The following is a 15438-nucleotide window of genomic DNA, read 5'->3' as shown; positions in this document are numbered from 1 at the left end:
AATTAATATCTCCTAAACTTTATATGTACAATTTTGACATGCCTATTGCATGGCCTAAATAGCTACATATTTTAGTGGTATATTCTGTAGCTGAATTAGTGAGTACTTGGGGTTTAACGTCGTACTCAACAATTATTCAGTCATATGACGACTAAGGAATCCTTACAGTGCAGGACGGATTTCCACCGATCTTTTATCTAGTGCTGCTTCACTGAGACGCCTTACCAAAGGCAAGTAAGCTGCCCTGCCCGACCCATTATACTAATACGGGTTAACTAGGCGTTGCACTATCCGCTTCATTCTGAACGCCAAGCGAGGAAGTTACAACTTCCTTTTTTAAGGCCTTAGGTGTGACTGGACCCAGGACTGACACTGGATCAACCGTTCCCGACGCGGATCTGTAGATGAGCGGTTAAAGGAGACATGCAACGTTTTGAATTGTCACAAATTTGTTGTCAAATGCTAATTCTCTTATTGTATAAGAATGAGGAAGTTTTTTAATCTAAATTTTTACAATGGGGGATATGCAAAGTAGTGAAGAAAATATCCATCGCTTATCTCTCTTTGTTTTTAGAGCATCATGGCGCCTTTGTAGATCATCATCCTTCATGTTTAAAATAATGTGTAGAAGTGTGACGTCCTAGAAGGTCACATGAATGATCTTCAGTGATGTACTATTTATACAGTGGAGATGATTTTTAAAGTTTGAAAAAATTGTTATGCCACTCGCTTTATAAATTTTAGGAGCGTTTCCTACCGTTTTGAATGACAATAACACGAAAAGTAATTATTTGGGCAGTTCTAAAAGAAAACAAATTCAACTAGATTTGCGTTGGTTCATTTTTTGCCAAAAATCTCCTGTATAGCCTCTTTAAAATGATATAAATAAAAGTTCAACAATCGTCTTATGATTTGAGATACAAAACGTCCTAAATTCCCACCTAAATATGAGTTTATTTTGTGGTATATCTTTTACTTGAAAACCATTACATTTTATACCATACATTAGCAATTAAGTTAGCAACATTTTAGAACAGGTCATCAATGTATTTGTTGGGGTGAAAATGAAACAATTGAAGTACCAATAGATTTACATTTTATTCATTTATTGATTGGATTGCATGATGCTTAACGTTGTACTCATGCAATGATTTTTCACTCAGGCATGCGCATACATGTGTATATGCATGGACATGTGCAGGAGAACTGTAGAGAGCTGTTTAAATTGATTCTGTTATCTCATGTTATGGGAATATAAACAGGCCAGGTTTATATGAAATAGAATATATGAAATGACAATATTCATATATTACCTGTACTTTAAAATCCTTTTATTGGACTCACTGGCATTTTACTTCCTATAGTTTCTCAAGAATGTTTTAATGATTATCAGGTTTATGGTAGATTGCAGGATGGCCAGAGTCTGGGAAAAACCAACACACCACATACACGACCTGACAAACCTCCAACCGAATCAACAGAATCGTGATTCGAAATCGCGACAACGGCCGATTGCCTTCTAGAAGAACTTGTGAAGTATACAATTAGCAAGGAAACCATGCAGATGTAAATAAACAAACAGCCTCAGAGCACCGGTACAGATTTACCTGCAGTGTATACACGTTTTCCAGACATCTATATTCATGCAAATAAAGGCATTCCTCACGTGCAGCCATTTTCTAATTTATAGTTAAACTTACTAGCATATCACTCTGTAAAATTGTACTCAACGGCCTATCCTGAAGTTTCTGCGTTAATTGTGTATATCAATGTCCGTGACTTCTTCCAGGCTCATAATAGACGTTTGGACAATCCAGATAGCTGTAAATCAATTAATTATAACTGATATGTAGCTTTTATTTATCAGTGATTTGATTGGGTTACCTGTCGCCTTGCCCAGACGGGCTCTAGTTTAATTTTTGCTGTATTGAATCAGAGCGTGTTAGATCCTAGCGGTTGTGATGGTCACCATACGACTGTCCAGTCGGCCAAGGATCGCCTCCTGCAGACCTCCGCCACGGCACTCACTCACCTCAAGCAGACGCTTGAATGGACGAATTTTCATTAAACACCTAAAAATAAACGTAGAAGAAATTAAAAAGCAAATGAAAGAGGACAACAATGAAGTTAATTATTCTAACCCGATCATTTCGTTTTACAACGTGGTTTGTTTTCGGAGGTAAATTTAGAGAGATTGTTGCATGATATTTGCCACATGTTGTAATTTGTCTTAGAATAGCTGTCTTGCACAGTTCTCCATCTAGTAACCCAGCTCTATATACGGTAGTTTACATCTACAATCAGCCATGAACAATTTCCTTGATGTAAACATGTACATGTATTCAAGGACGAACTAACATATGGCAAATATCATGCAACTAGGTCTCTATATTTACCTCGTGTGATAAATCTTGTTGAAAAACTAATGACCAATTCCAGCACAAGATAGGTACATATCCTGTAACTAGGGTCATGCGTAACACATAAGTGTCTTTCTCCCATACACATGCTGTGAATACCGCCCCGGTGGTTTGGCGTTTGGAGTGTCCGTCTCCAAGTCGGGATAACCAAGCTCAAACCCGGGTAGGCTTATGTCAAAGGCTTTACAAACGGTACTTATTGCTGCCTCGCGCTCAGAACTCAGAAGTTAGAGCAAGGAAACACGATTGGTTGGCCCGGTGTCAGTATAATGTGACTTGGTGGAGTGTCATATCTGAGATCTTCGACATGATACTTCAGTGGCAGCAGCACTTCGTCGGCATGGACTAGCCCTGCTACAAGAAGACACAGTATATGTACACACACCTAATGACTCCTCGTCGTCATATGACTGAAAAACTGTTAAGTACGACGTTAACACCGAGCGTTCATTCATTCATAATGAGAATAAATGGCATTCATTACAAGCCCATGTACAAGGAAACGCACAAATCTTCATTTGAGTAGATCCATACATCTGATCTTTTTACTGAACCCCACTAACAAAATACCTTTTATTCTATAATTTTGTACAATTCGCCGCTCTCACTGTTCGCAGATGCCCAGTTGACAATAATTGGTTTACGGCGCTTTTGTGGACGTTTGCATGAGCGGATCATTAATCTTATATGATAATCTCCATTATGGCGTCCAATTCGGAAAGTCACACTTGCCAGGAAGTGTTTTTTAGAAACTTGCCAAAAGTACTTTCTTCCGGGCACTCCAGTTTGCTCGACCCATAAAATGGCCGCTGTTGTATAAGATGAAAACAAGCAACAATCAATCAGTCTCAACCCGAAAACAGAAAAGTGTTGTGAACTTTCGGAATTCGTCGGGTTCTCAGAATACTATTTTTTGATGCACAATACCCTATGTGTAACTGATCCAGCGCGGAAGCCATAGCTATATACAGAAAAGAAACAAGCGCAAGTCTGGTGTTCTGGCACAGGGGTCTCTGAACCCTATGGCAAAGGTTCTAACTATCTGATGTTGGGCCGTGAAAACGGTCTGTGACGTTTATTTTACACTAAAGAAGGCCTTATGCGATAACGAAAAATAAAGACCCTAAGGCACTGATCTGGTCACGTGGGTATCCTTGGGAGGGCGATGGCACCTGGTGATGGAACGATGGTACGATGTTGGCCTTATCCGGCTTTCATACTTAAGACAATTTTTTTGGCTAGAGGAAGACGGAAAGCTCACATCAGTCTGTGAAACGAATTTGCATTATTAGATGTTGTCAGAACTTTTACTTTACGTTCTACATAAATACGTACTCCTGTGCCAGGAATGTTTTTTTCTGCCACAACATTTGTTTTATAAATGATCACTACCCATCATGCATCCATGATTTTACATGCGTGTCAGGATCAGGTGCCTCTATAATGACCTAGGGAAAACTTTGCGCACTCATCGAACTAGCTTAAAAATTGTAAACAAATCCACTTTTCTGCAATCTTATGCCCAATATAGCTGGGTTAATATCTCCTGAACATATATATATAGATATATTACCTAAGGAACAATGGCTGTCATGAAATATGGTGATAGCTTTCGGTTTTAGCAAGTAAGTATCATAATTAATATTCAGGTAACGTAATATCTAACAACACCAACATGCCATCACATGCATGTACTAGTCTAAAAATAGCTCTGTACTGGCCCCAGTAACATGTGCACTACGGCCCCTGTAAATGTCTTAAGCACATGTTACGTCATTACCACAAGGAAAGCCATGATTACGATATCCGACTGACGACATTAGGCGGCGCCTGAGAACAATGGCCCTACAGCCATCGATACACATTAGCATTGACTTCCCGACCCACGCGCCGGCATCAGGGAGAATTCCACCAAGAATAACTTATTGACAGTGCTTCTCCAACCCTGAGGAAGCCAGGGCTTTGATAACGATGCTAAAGGCGGAAAACAGTCATGCTATTTCTGACTGGAACAGGGCTGTAAATGATTCACGAATTTTTACGCTTGGAATATTTGTCGATATACACATACTTAGACGTATTTTATGACAGACATATGGTGTAGAATTACTAAGCCCTTTCTTTTATACGTCAGTATTCTAGATTACAAAAAGTCGTGCGTTCACTTAATTTCAACTTAATTAAAGTGAAACCTAACTTAATTAAAATCACATCATGTGCAAAAAACTACTCCAAAAAACGGTCTGACTTTCTGCTTAAGTCTAATGATTGCTAAATCGCTGGTTCGCTCTGACTGTTATTCACTTCACCAATGAGGCTGCGTATGTTCGAAGCCAGATCTGTATTGTTTCGACTCCTGTGTTTTTGAACAGATTTAATGCATTTTTGTAAACAGTATACTTTTTAAAGACTAACACATGATGGGAGGTGTAACATTGCAAGATGTTGCATGAGAACAGGTTAGCAATTTAACGGTATAACGTCTGTGATAAGAATATTAAAGTGTTGTAGGTCAGATTCTTGTCCCCTTGGGTTGTTCATTAGTGCTTTTTGTCTTGTCAGTCACATACAAGACTGCAGAGTACACCGTTATTGGGCGAATGCTGAGTAATAAAACGGCAAAATAATTATCATATCAGTTGTTATCATATCCCAAGATAGATGGCTTAATATATATTGATATTAATCTTCAACGAATGTTCCCGACCGGCCCGGATAGCACAGTTTGTAGAGCTTCCGCTTCGAGAGCGGTAGATCCAGGATCAGTCCTGGGTCGAGTCACACCTAACACGTTCAGCATGAAGGGGATAGTGCAATGACTTGTTGACTCCGTCCTGCAACCCGTATCAGTATAATTGGCGACTTACATACCTTCTGTAAGTCGTCTCAGATCGGTGGAATTCCTTCCTGCGACAAGGAGGCACATTACATACACCATAAGGATTCCTTCGTCGTTATATGATTGAAAAATTGTTGAGTACGAGGTTAAACCCTAACGAATGTTCTCGCTTGGCGTTCAGCATGAAGGGCATAGTGCAACCACTGGTATAATGGCTTGAGCGGTAAGTCGTCTCAGTGAAGCAGCACTAGATAAAAGAGCAGTGGAAATCCGTCCTGCAGCAAGGAGGTACATTACATACCTCCTAAGGATTCCTTCGTCGTCATATGACTGAAAAATTGTTGAACAAGCATTCACTCAACAAATGTTGGCCTACGCAAAAGGTCTACGCACTCATTGTCATACGTCTTCTGATCAGTAAGAGCAGGAAAACTTAATATTATAGACAGACACATCTATAGTGACAAAAGGCCTTGTTTTGGACAAAATTCATAAAATTGACTTTAAGCGTGTGTTTGCCAAAATAACACCAGTCATATCCTTCAAACATGGGTTGTGCATATTTTAGGCGAACCATAATTATTTTTTATGAGACTGTCGGAGCATCCGGATCTCAGTTTGTACTGGATTCTTCATCAAGGAGATGCCAATCCTAAAGTGGCGCCTAATGTGGTAAAGAGCCATTATATGTGACATTAAATGGTGTTTTACTTGCTGCGGTTCGAGGCAACAGCTTATAGCTTAGGATTTGGCAGCAACGCGGTTTAACCATTTCAGTGATAGCTTTCTCTATCCGTAAATGGTTCCATATATATCAGAGCATATTACATAAGCGAATAGGACTAAATCATTCTCCGCAGGGGTATCTCCATAGGTAATAAGATATGCTTGGCTTTTAGGATGGAGAGGGCATGTGGAATCTTTCCTTCATTCTTTCCACCCAACATTTCATAACTCATCCTAAGCTGAATGATGTGTGTAGTCATATTTTGGAACATGGCCAAACCGAAAGCGTAGGAGTGTTTGAGATAAATATATTGCCTGTCAAAATAGAAAATAGATCTCCTCCATTCATTCATGTTTCCACTACGTAGTTTAGCTTGTTCAGTTCATAGTCACTATAATATGATTTTATGTTTTATCAATTGATGAATTTAGGCGTGAAATGAGGCTGGCTTTTGAATGATCTTGTCAAGGAAACCCGGACGCCATATTTCTGCTGACTAAAAACAGTTTTCTCCTAAATGGTTTATCGCCGGAAAAATCACTCCGTCCCAAAGTAAATTCGATTGAGTTTGTGCCGTCATTGCTCATATAGAACAGCAAATAACTTCCACCTGATTAGGGTGCGTGGGTGGATGGAGGTCCGGTGCCCGTATTGTTCGCTTTGATAATGACCGTTTTATTTACCCTGTAATGTAAATTGTTTGCCTGTAAAACTGGCCGTTAAATGTTTTCCACGTGCGTAAGTCTTATCTCGTTAAATCACGAAGACCTGGTAGCGCGACTAGACTATTGGCAATACATGACACCTGAGCTTCCAGTCGATGTTTCTCACTGACGCATATAGAGCCCTACTTAAGACTCTAACGGTTAACACCTATTGAACCAAACTGCCATTGCAATGAAGTGGATGATGGTTTAGGAAAACACCGGAAACCCAGAATTCCTTAAAAGCCGTGGCACTTTTGGAATATTCCGATCTGTTTCCATATTGGTCTCACGCACACACATTACATATATGTGCTGTGTGTACAAGGAAATCTTACCTCCTTTTAACGATCAAGGGAATTCTGTCGAACTCTTGTTTCCTTGCAGTTTTCTATAAAATCGAAACTATGACTGTCTTGAGGCCCTTTGAAGCAAAGTCCAAGAGCAGGGTGACATTTTATCATTTTCCGCCCACGCCTAACGTTAGAGGGGCGTTCTTCAGGCAGGTGAGGGGTATGGAAAATGGGGCGAAACACGGACCCAGTCTCAAACACCCATCGTGCCGTTGATCCACACACAACTTTGATCCATTGTGATACTGTCAAATTTAACGCGAAAGTGATAAAGACCGTTTCTGGTGTAGTTTATATATCATTTCTTTATGCCGGTGCCTTTTTAAAAGTCTTAGTGGAAAAATTTTAATTTGTTTGTATTAAGATATCAGACGTTTATTCAGCGCGATCGGTCGAGTATAAGTGGAAGGAAATCACATCGATACGTTGAGTGGACAGAACTTGACTGCTGCGACACTCTGCAATCTAAAACGCCTTTACCAGAAGCCAAAATCTTGATTCCACGGCGATAGTCACCTGGGGGACCAGTTATAAAACAATAACCGTCTTTGGACTTCTTAGCCAAAGTGACGCCTTTCTGAGAGGGAAGAACTAAGCGTATACTCGTCCATTAGCTGCTCAACAGACGTCACGGTCAATCTGGCGTGAACACCGGATATTGGCTATCAATGGCACGTATAAATAGAAAAGTCACATTGTATTAAAGGTCAGAAGTGTTCAAACTGGTCTGTTCTAGAAGTGATCGCCGAGCCCGTCCGTATCCAAGACGATTTGTGCTTCAAGGGCTGCTAGGTTTATGCTGAAAGGCGACGTCAGTCAGAAAGGGCAAAGATCACAGGTACGTAAATCTCTTTTTACACAGTACTTATTGTTTATATTCTTCTCGTTACAAAGTTATACATGTACTTGGCGGAAAATGTGTATAGCTTAAGGAGATTCATTATCCACTTTAAACCCATTCTTAAGTTAATTAAACTATTTACACATCTGTTCAATCCATCTGTGTCCTTGAGAAATGGCCAAGTGTTTTATTTTTCAAAACGCAGATAAAATGTTGAAAAGTATTGTTTAATTATAATGTATTTTTGTGATGGTTGTCAATCGCCGTAATCAGGATTTTTTTACTTATTCGATGGTGGTCAGTTTTATGGGCAGAGGAAACTGGGGCGCCCAACGTTAACCACCGACCTTGGGTGAATTACTGACAAACTTTCCCACTTGTGAGGCACAGATATGCACACCATATACGTGGAAGACAAACAGTCTCCCACCAACATTGGACTGCACTAACTGCCACACGAGTGTCGTCGACCGCCCATTGTCACCAAGACAACGATAGCGTGGAAATCTACAAATCCCTGTTCATAGAGCGGGTTTAAACCCGTGTCTCGCTTGTCCTAGCGAATGGGAAGCAAGCACCTTGGTTTTGAAAGTGTCATTTGGAAACGGATTTTGCATTTATCGACTCGGAACACCTTTTCAAGATTCATAAGTTATATACGAATGTTGAGCTTATCGTTTAGATTTAAGAGTAATTCAGCATTTGGTTACATCAGATAACAATAGTAAAGCCCAGCGCGCCAGTACTTGTATGTCCTAAAGAGTTTCTATGGCTTTAGTGTAATCAAATTTACGTTTGCCAGGTAACTAGATGGGCGGTGATTCCCAAGGTGTTAAACGCTTAGGTGTTAAACACCATACTAAATTATCTTCACTTTTATGGCAAAGGCAGGCAAGGGTTATTGGTAGAGGAAACCGGAGTACGAGACAAAACATCAATGGAGTCAGTAACCGATCACAGTTATATTATGATTTATTTATTTGATCGGTATTTTACGCCGTACTCAAGAATATTTTACTTATATGGCGACGGCCAGCATGATGGTGGGAGGAAACCGGGCAGAGCCCGGGAAAGTATACTATGATTTACACGTTCACAAAAGGTTTCAGAGGGCTCACTATGCGATCCATTATTATCTGTATTGAATGTGAACAGCATCAACAATGTTGAGTGTCACTGAGGTCATTCATCATTTATTTAATGGCGTTGAATGTGAACAGCATCAACAATATTGAGTGTCGCTGAGGTGAATCATCATTTATTTAATGGCGTTGAATGTGAACAGCATCAACAATGTTGAATGTTGCTGATGCGACATATCATAAACTGAATTGAACGTAAAGAATAGGACCCTCTTGGTTTAATTCGGAATGTGATCGGCATCAGCTGCGTTAATACCAATGCGACGATAACTCATGAGCTGTCTAAATTATGACATTAACTGATGGTATTTTGGTTAACTATGGGCACACCGGCTTCATCTAGACGGGCCCCAATGACTCAGTTGGTAGAACGTCTGCTGCGGGAGCGAAAGATCCAGGGTCAATCCTGGGTCGGGTCACACTTAAGACCTTAAAAGAGAAAGTTGTAGCTTCCTGGCTTGGCGTTCAGCATTAATGGGATAGTGTTAACCTGTATCAGTATAAAGACTCAAGTGGTGCGACTTACTTGCCTTCGGCAAGTCGTCTCAATGAAGCAGCAGTAGATAAAAGAGCGGTGGAAATCAGTCCTGCAAGAAGAAGGCACATCACATGTACATGCAGCCTGAGGACTCCTTCGTAATCATATGACTCAAAAATGGTTAAGTATGACTTTAAACCCTAAGCACTCACTCACTCACTCACTCACTCCTGCGATAAAATTCAACGATAAACATGGCCGCCGTCATATACATTGTAAGTGAACAATACCTAAGTACGTTAGAATGTTGATACCGCGATACCTCACTAACCGTCGTCAAATGTAAACTAACTATATATAGCCTTGAATACTGCGAAAGTATGGAAGCTGATAGAGGTAACGAGCAAGGTAACGAGCCATCGAGATAGCTTAGCTACCTGGCTTCTCTACCTCGCTACCTGGTTGCTTCACCACCTGGCTGCCTCGCTACTTGGCTGTCACCCAATCTCGCTGCTTCGCTGTCTCGCTGCCCTGTTACTTCGCTGCCTCGCTATCTCGTTGCCTTGTTACCTCGCTGCCTCGTCACCTCAGCATCCAACGAACACAATCAGGAAATTAGTGAATCTCCCACTGCTCATCATTGTTGGGGACCGGTCGTTATTTGACTACAAGTAACCTGGTGCTTTATTAAGTATTACATCACTCAACACGATTGTGTCACTCAAATTTCAGTACTGACCTAAGAGCCTCACTGCAATGCGTTACTTGTGAGTTCATTATCAGCTTTGACCGGCTTCTGTTCCGGTCGTACACAGGAAGGTCACAGGAATAAATAAATGTATTTTAATAAAGAATAAATCAAATTTCAAATTCCTATCACCAACGAGTACTGAGATATGGCATAGTTAAGATTAATAGGACGGGATATGATGGAAGGAAAAGCGATCACTATTATACGCCCAAAATCCTGTCCCAGCGACATCCCCCCTCCTCCCACGCCTTTTCACCCCAATGCCCATGGCCTCCCTTCACGTCTCAGATAAGCAGATGTACTGACCTACCTGGGACTATTACGTAATAGATCCAGGGCTTGGAAATTAGAGTGTGTCCATTTCATCCGGCCAGGGGTCTCAAGAACCCAACTTACACACGGTGTATGCCCCAGTCGGATACTAAAGTGATAAACTGGTCCCCTCGTTACCTTACGAAGGTCACTACCTCGATTCCTTGCTACCACGCTTCCTTGCTACTTCGTTACTTCGCTTCGCTGCCTCGTTACCTCGCTGCCTCGCCCTGTATTAGAAAGGTCGAGGTAGCGAGATGTCCTCTTATCGGCTTCCATACTAAAGCACTCTTATTACTGTTATTAATTTCTCTGAATATGGACGGAACCAACCTCATTAACCGAATAGAATGTGAACAGCATTAACAGTGTTGAATATACAATATGACGCGATACATCAACACATTGAATGTGTCTGAAATCTACAGCCATGAATGTCGCTGACGCAAGACCCCCCTCGACGCCCTGTGCGATTAATCAACGGAATGAGAACAGTATCACCAGCTTTGAATGTCTCAGGCACATGGAGTCACACTAAATCTTGTTGGTAGTAAATGGTATATCTGATCGAATTTACACTTTCGGAAACCACCCCTTGTATATTGTATTAAATACCCTATATGGGGCATCCCTATAATGCAGCTGAATCACCTACACGCGACACCTCACTGAGGCTGCTATGAATCTCTTTGAGAGCTGGTCGTGGCCGAGTGGTTAAAGATGCATGTTTTCCGATCTCAATGACACACGGGGTACCGGTTCAATCCCGATCTTAGGCAGGGAATTTGTACATTCTCTCTGGAGCCATTTGTGAAGTCTATCGTTCGTTGTAAACTGTTTTTCTTCCACCAATATGTCACGCGTTGGAATGTTCGTCAATACTTTGCCAAATGCCGGTCACTCAGGCTTCCTGTACCCGTAAAACTGATCATCGTATAAGTGAAAAATTCTTGAGTGTGCCATTCAACAATAAATAAATAAATATATAAATAAATCCCTTACATTCACATCATGCTAGTAGTGTCAAATCCCTTACATATACGGCATCCTTAAATGGTGCTGAATCCCTTACAAACATGTACAATGGCGAGATTGCTGGCGATCGTTATAATGGTGTCTGATTCCGTTTACCCTGACCGGTGCTAGGGGCATATAAGCATCGGTGTTCATTTAATCAACATGGTTAATAGCACGAAATCAGTCACTAATATATCTTTGATCATGGATATCTCTACGCCACCAGCAGTCACCTTTATGTAGGACCAACAACCATTAAAATTTTACACCATCAACCTCTGTAGCAAAAGTCAGTGGTACCATAACCACTAGAACATAACATCCTCACACATTCTCATATCAGCGTAACTTTAACTTAATATGATATGATGGCACCTGTGCTTCGAGTAGACCCCACAGCTGTCTAATGTACATTTTTATCATTAGAAATATTCTATCTGTATTAAAAGATAGAAGATTATTATCAACATTAACATTTACAGATTTTCCATGTTACGTTTTAGATGTTCATCACATTTAGTGTACATGTTTTGCTTACATAAAGTAGTATATAATAATGGCTAGGCGATATCAGTTTGTGAGACTGCACTTATGTTCAAGGGACGTAACTCGCAAAACAAGCCGCGAAGTTTTCAGTTATCTCCCATGACAGAAGCAAATAAGTGTTCAGATCACTTCATCTGTGCCCTGGTGCCCAGCCTTGTTAACTAACAGTTGTGCTTAAGACACATGAGAGTTCTTTCTTACCAACTTTTACTTCCAATGCTTTTAAAATTTCATCAAGACAGTGTTTCACAACACAACGGATTTACATGTACTTAAAAATTTCATCCCTTTTGGGAAAAACTTTCTAATGATGCTAGCGGTATATTCGGCTCATGAACGAACTACAATTAGGCAAACCGGCTTGTAATTTAACAAAACCTTTTCTTACGGCGTTTTTTGTATCGTTCACGTAAACGAATAGAAATCCTTTGTCACACTAAAGGCATACTAACAATCAAAGAATTGCTAGAAATGCACTGACAGTTGAAATGCTCAATACCTCATTGCATAAATGACCACGCAGTACGCTTGCTTACCTTACCTCTAATCAACGAACCAGAAATACGACAGAAATGAACGGTTTTGACAAATGAATAAATTGGATACCATGTTAAAAGGCGAAACGTGAGCAAATCCCCAATATTATGAGCGTTTAAAGCATGTCATAATAAACTTCCTGCGCGTCAGAATGTGTGGATATATCAATATTTAAATTTACTACGTTGATATCTCAATCGTAATGAAAGCGCCTCCTGATAAAACGTCGGTGTTGGCGTGCGATGTCTATACTTCCATCGTGTGTGGCATATTTTATGGAACAAGTCTGTGTTTTACTATAACAGCACACGTGTCTTCCTTTAATAGACCTGTCAATCTCAATCTTGTTCTCTTTGGGGTTTGTGTAGGGGTGTTATGAAATTTCAACGTAAACGTCTAAATTGATATACTGCTACTAATGCAGTCTGTAAGCGATTAATGTGTGCGTAGGTGTGTGTGTGTGTTTCATAATAGAACGGTATTAAGGTGTTATGTAATATCTGTTCATCAGTGTTGGTGGATACAACGGTTGGCGGTGATATCATGCCACCTATTTTATCACCACGTGTGTGGCATGCATACACTATTTGGCTAACCTAAACTGATGCAAACTATACTAACGCTTTTAACACAATTGCTGAGAAACAAGACGTAAACAGAAAATAGAACAATTCTCCTTAAAGTCATATATCTAATTGATTTTCTTTTCATACTCATGCAATCACCTTTCCAGATCCGGTGGAAGCTTTTTAGGCCTATATGCAATGTTCTGTTAATGTCTGTCAGTTTATAAGAAAACCGGCACAGTAATCTATGGCATTTGTACCTCTTTTCTTATAAGTCTATATAGAGACTCACACAACAGTAGGCTCATGGCTTTAATCTCGTCAATGGTTTTCATTTCAAACGCAGTATACAGCAGTGTCAATCAGGATCTACGAAACGCATGTGCTAACCGCTTGACCTTAAATTCATTTAGAAACTGAAAAACTAAGGGGAATATAGGCCAACTATCCTGTTGTGTAGCTTGGGCAGGAGATAGTTGATTCATACCAGGAAAGCTGTAAGGGGTTAGGTGTATTAATTGAAACTCTAAATACAATCTTTCAACGAATCCCGTCAGTCTTGCTCTATTGACTGATTTGAGGGGTGTCCAGACTAATGGGGGCCGGATGGTGGGTTGGCGGGGTGGGGTGGTGAGAAAACCGTAGTGTTCTCTTCCCGACCTTCGAAAGTTACCTAACAGCCGCAACAGGAACACAGAGAGCTGGATTTGAGCACGCCATCTCCTTGGTCAAGAACCTCTGATGGTCGTAGCGAGCAAGCTAACGCTTTAATCATCTGAGTCTTTTTGGAGAAAATACCCAAATATCAAACTGCCCACTCCTTCTGCAATTGATCACGTCGCTAACATATTATCTGTACCGGACCAAGCATATTTGTGAATCAGCGATATGTAAAGTGCATATGGATTTCCATGTACATGGTACTATGTTTTCTGTTGTATAAATATCACGTGTAATGACACCGGTAGCTTTATTTGTCTCTATTGTAAATTGATGGCTACCAATAAGATGACATGATGTAGATTTATTGTACATTGACTTGCATATAATACTACCGGGAGTCCCATATTTAAGTAAATTCCCCTGAACATTAAATACTGTTAACAGACTATAACTCAAGCGAGCAATTTCCTAGACACGACTTCCCTGTTTCCCATGTACACCAGAACAATATTTATACAGTAAACCAGTATTCCTGCGGCATTATTAAAGATGATTCATGATGCCAAGTTATAATTTGGGGGGGGAAAAAAGCAAAAAAAAAAAGCAGTCGGTTTGGGTTTCATTGCAAAAAGTGCCTGGTGGCTGGCTGTGTCTGTGTTACATTCATGAAGTAACAAGTTGCACACGCTTCCCTTACGGGCCCAGTGATCACATTATATGTTAATTACATATACCGTTATGGTGGAATAGGGCTATAGTCCTCCTATAGTCGGCAATATCTTGACCTTTCTGCAGGCGTCCAAGTTCAGACGAGTACGGCATGTTAACATGTGACATGTCGCCCAAACACCGCCATCTGCAACTCTGGGAAGAAAAAAGTGTAACTCAGAGAGACTGCAGCTGAGAAAGTCTTATCTGACCAAATTGCTATCATAGAGTTGCTACAGGTGATGCCGGTCCAGACGAAAATAGGGCAAGCTGACCTGTGTTATAGGGGTATAACGGTTGTACTGAATTATAGTGAAGAGTTTGGCAAGATTTCGGGTCGGCTCAACAAGTGGCTGAAGCGGCAGAGAACTCATTGACTATTCTATACACAATCCCCGGGCCATTTTCTAGACGAGCGCAGCTGTGATATAGATGGGGGTAACCACCTTACCACCAGACTACCGCGATCAAAGGAAAGTACTTTTTCCCCTCCGTCTTGATAAACACAGCGGGGAGATGCGAGTCGGCAAAAACTTCACATGCGACCGGGCCAAAATACAGCGAAAAAAGGTCGGCGAGTTGATATTAGCGTTTGCGCATCTTATCTGAGACCGCGGACTCTCGCCCACTTATTAGGCTACACGTCGCTTCCTATTAAACAGCAGAACACCGTTCAAAAGTCCCTGGCTTATGAATGATCGTCAGAGAATAAATTATCTCGGCAACCTATATTATGAATGAAAACGTTAATCAATTAGTACACACACCGAGCCCAGGCATTAATTAACAAGTATTTTCGTCCGTTTTTTTTTTTTGAGGAACCTGTTATCCAAG

General features: G+C 40.7%; 1 protein-coding gene across 1 annotated transcript in view; it reads left to right on the top strand.

The window, feature by feature from the left end:
- The first annotated feature begins 7778 nt into the window (after nt 1–7778).
- LOC135478270 (protein NDNF-like) overlaps nt 7779–15438 on the top strand; it is a 53874-nt gene continuing 46214 nt past the window's right edge. The window contains exon 1 of the mRNA XM_064758555.1: nt 7779–7881. The gene's annotated coding sequence lies outside the window, so the exon portion shown is untranslated. The remainder of the gene's footprint in view (nt 7882–15438) is intronic.

This window comes from Liolophura sinensis, chromosome 1 (genome assembly GCF_032854445.1).
Source record: "Liolophura sinensis isolate JHLJ2023 chromosome 1, CUHK_Ljap_v2, whole genome shotgun sequence".
In the NCBI taxonomy this organism is placed as follows: Eukaryota; Metazoa; Mollusca; class Polyplacophora; order Chitonida; family Chitonidae; genus Liolophura; species Liolophura sinensis.
This window is presented reverse-complemented; position numbering and strand designations above follow the sequence as displayed.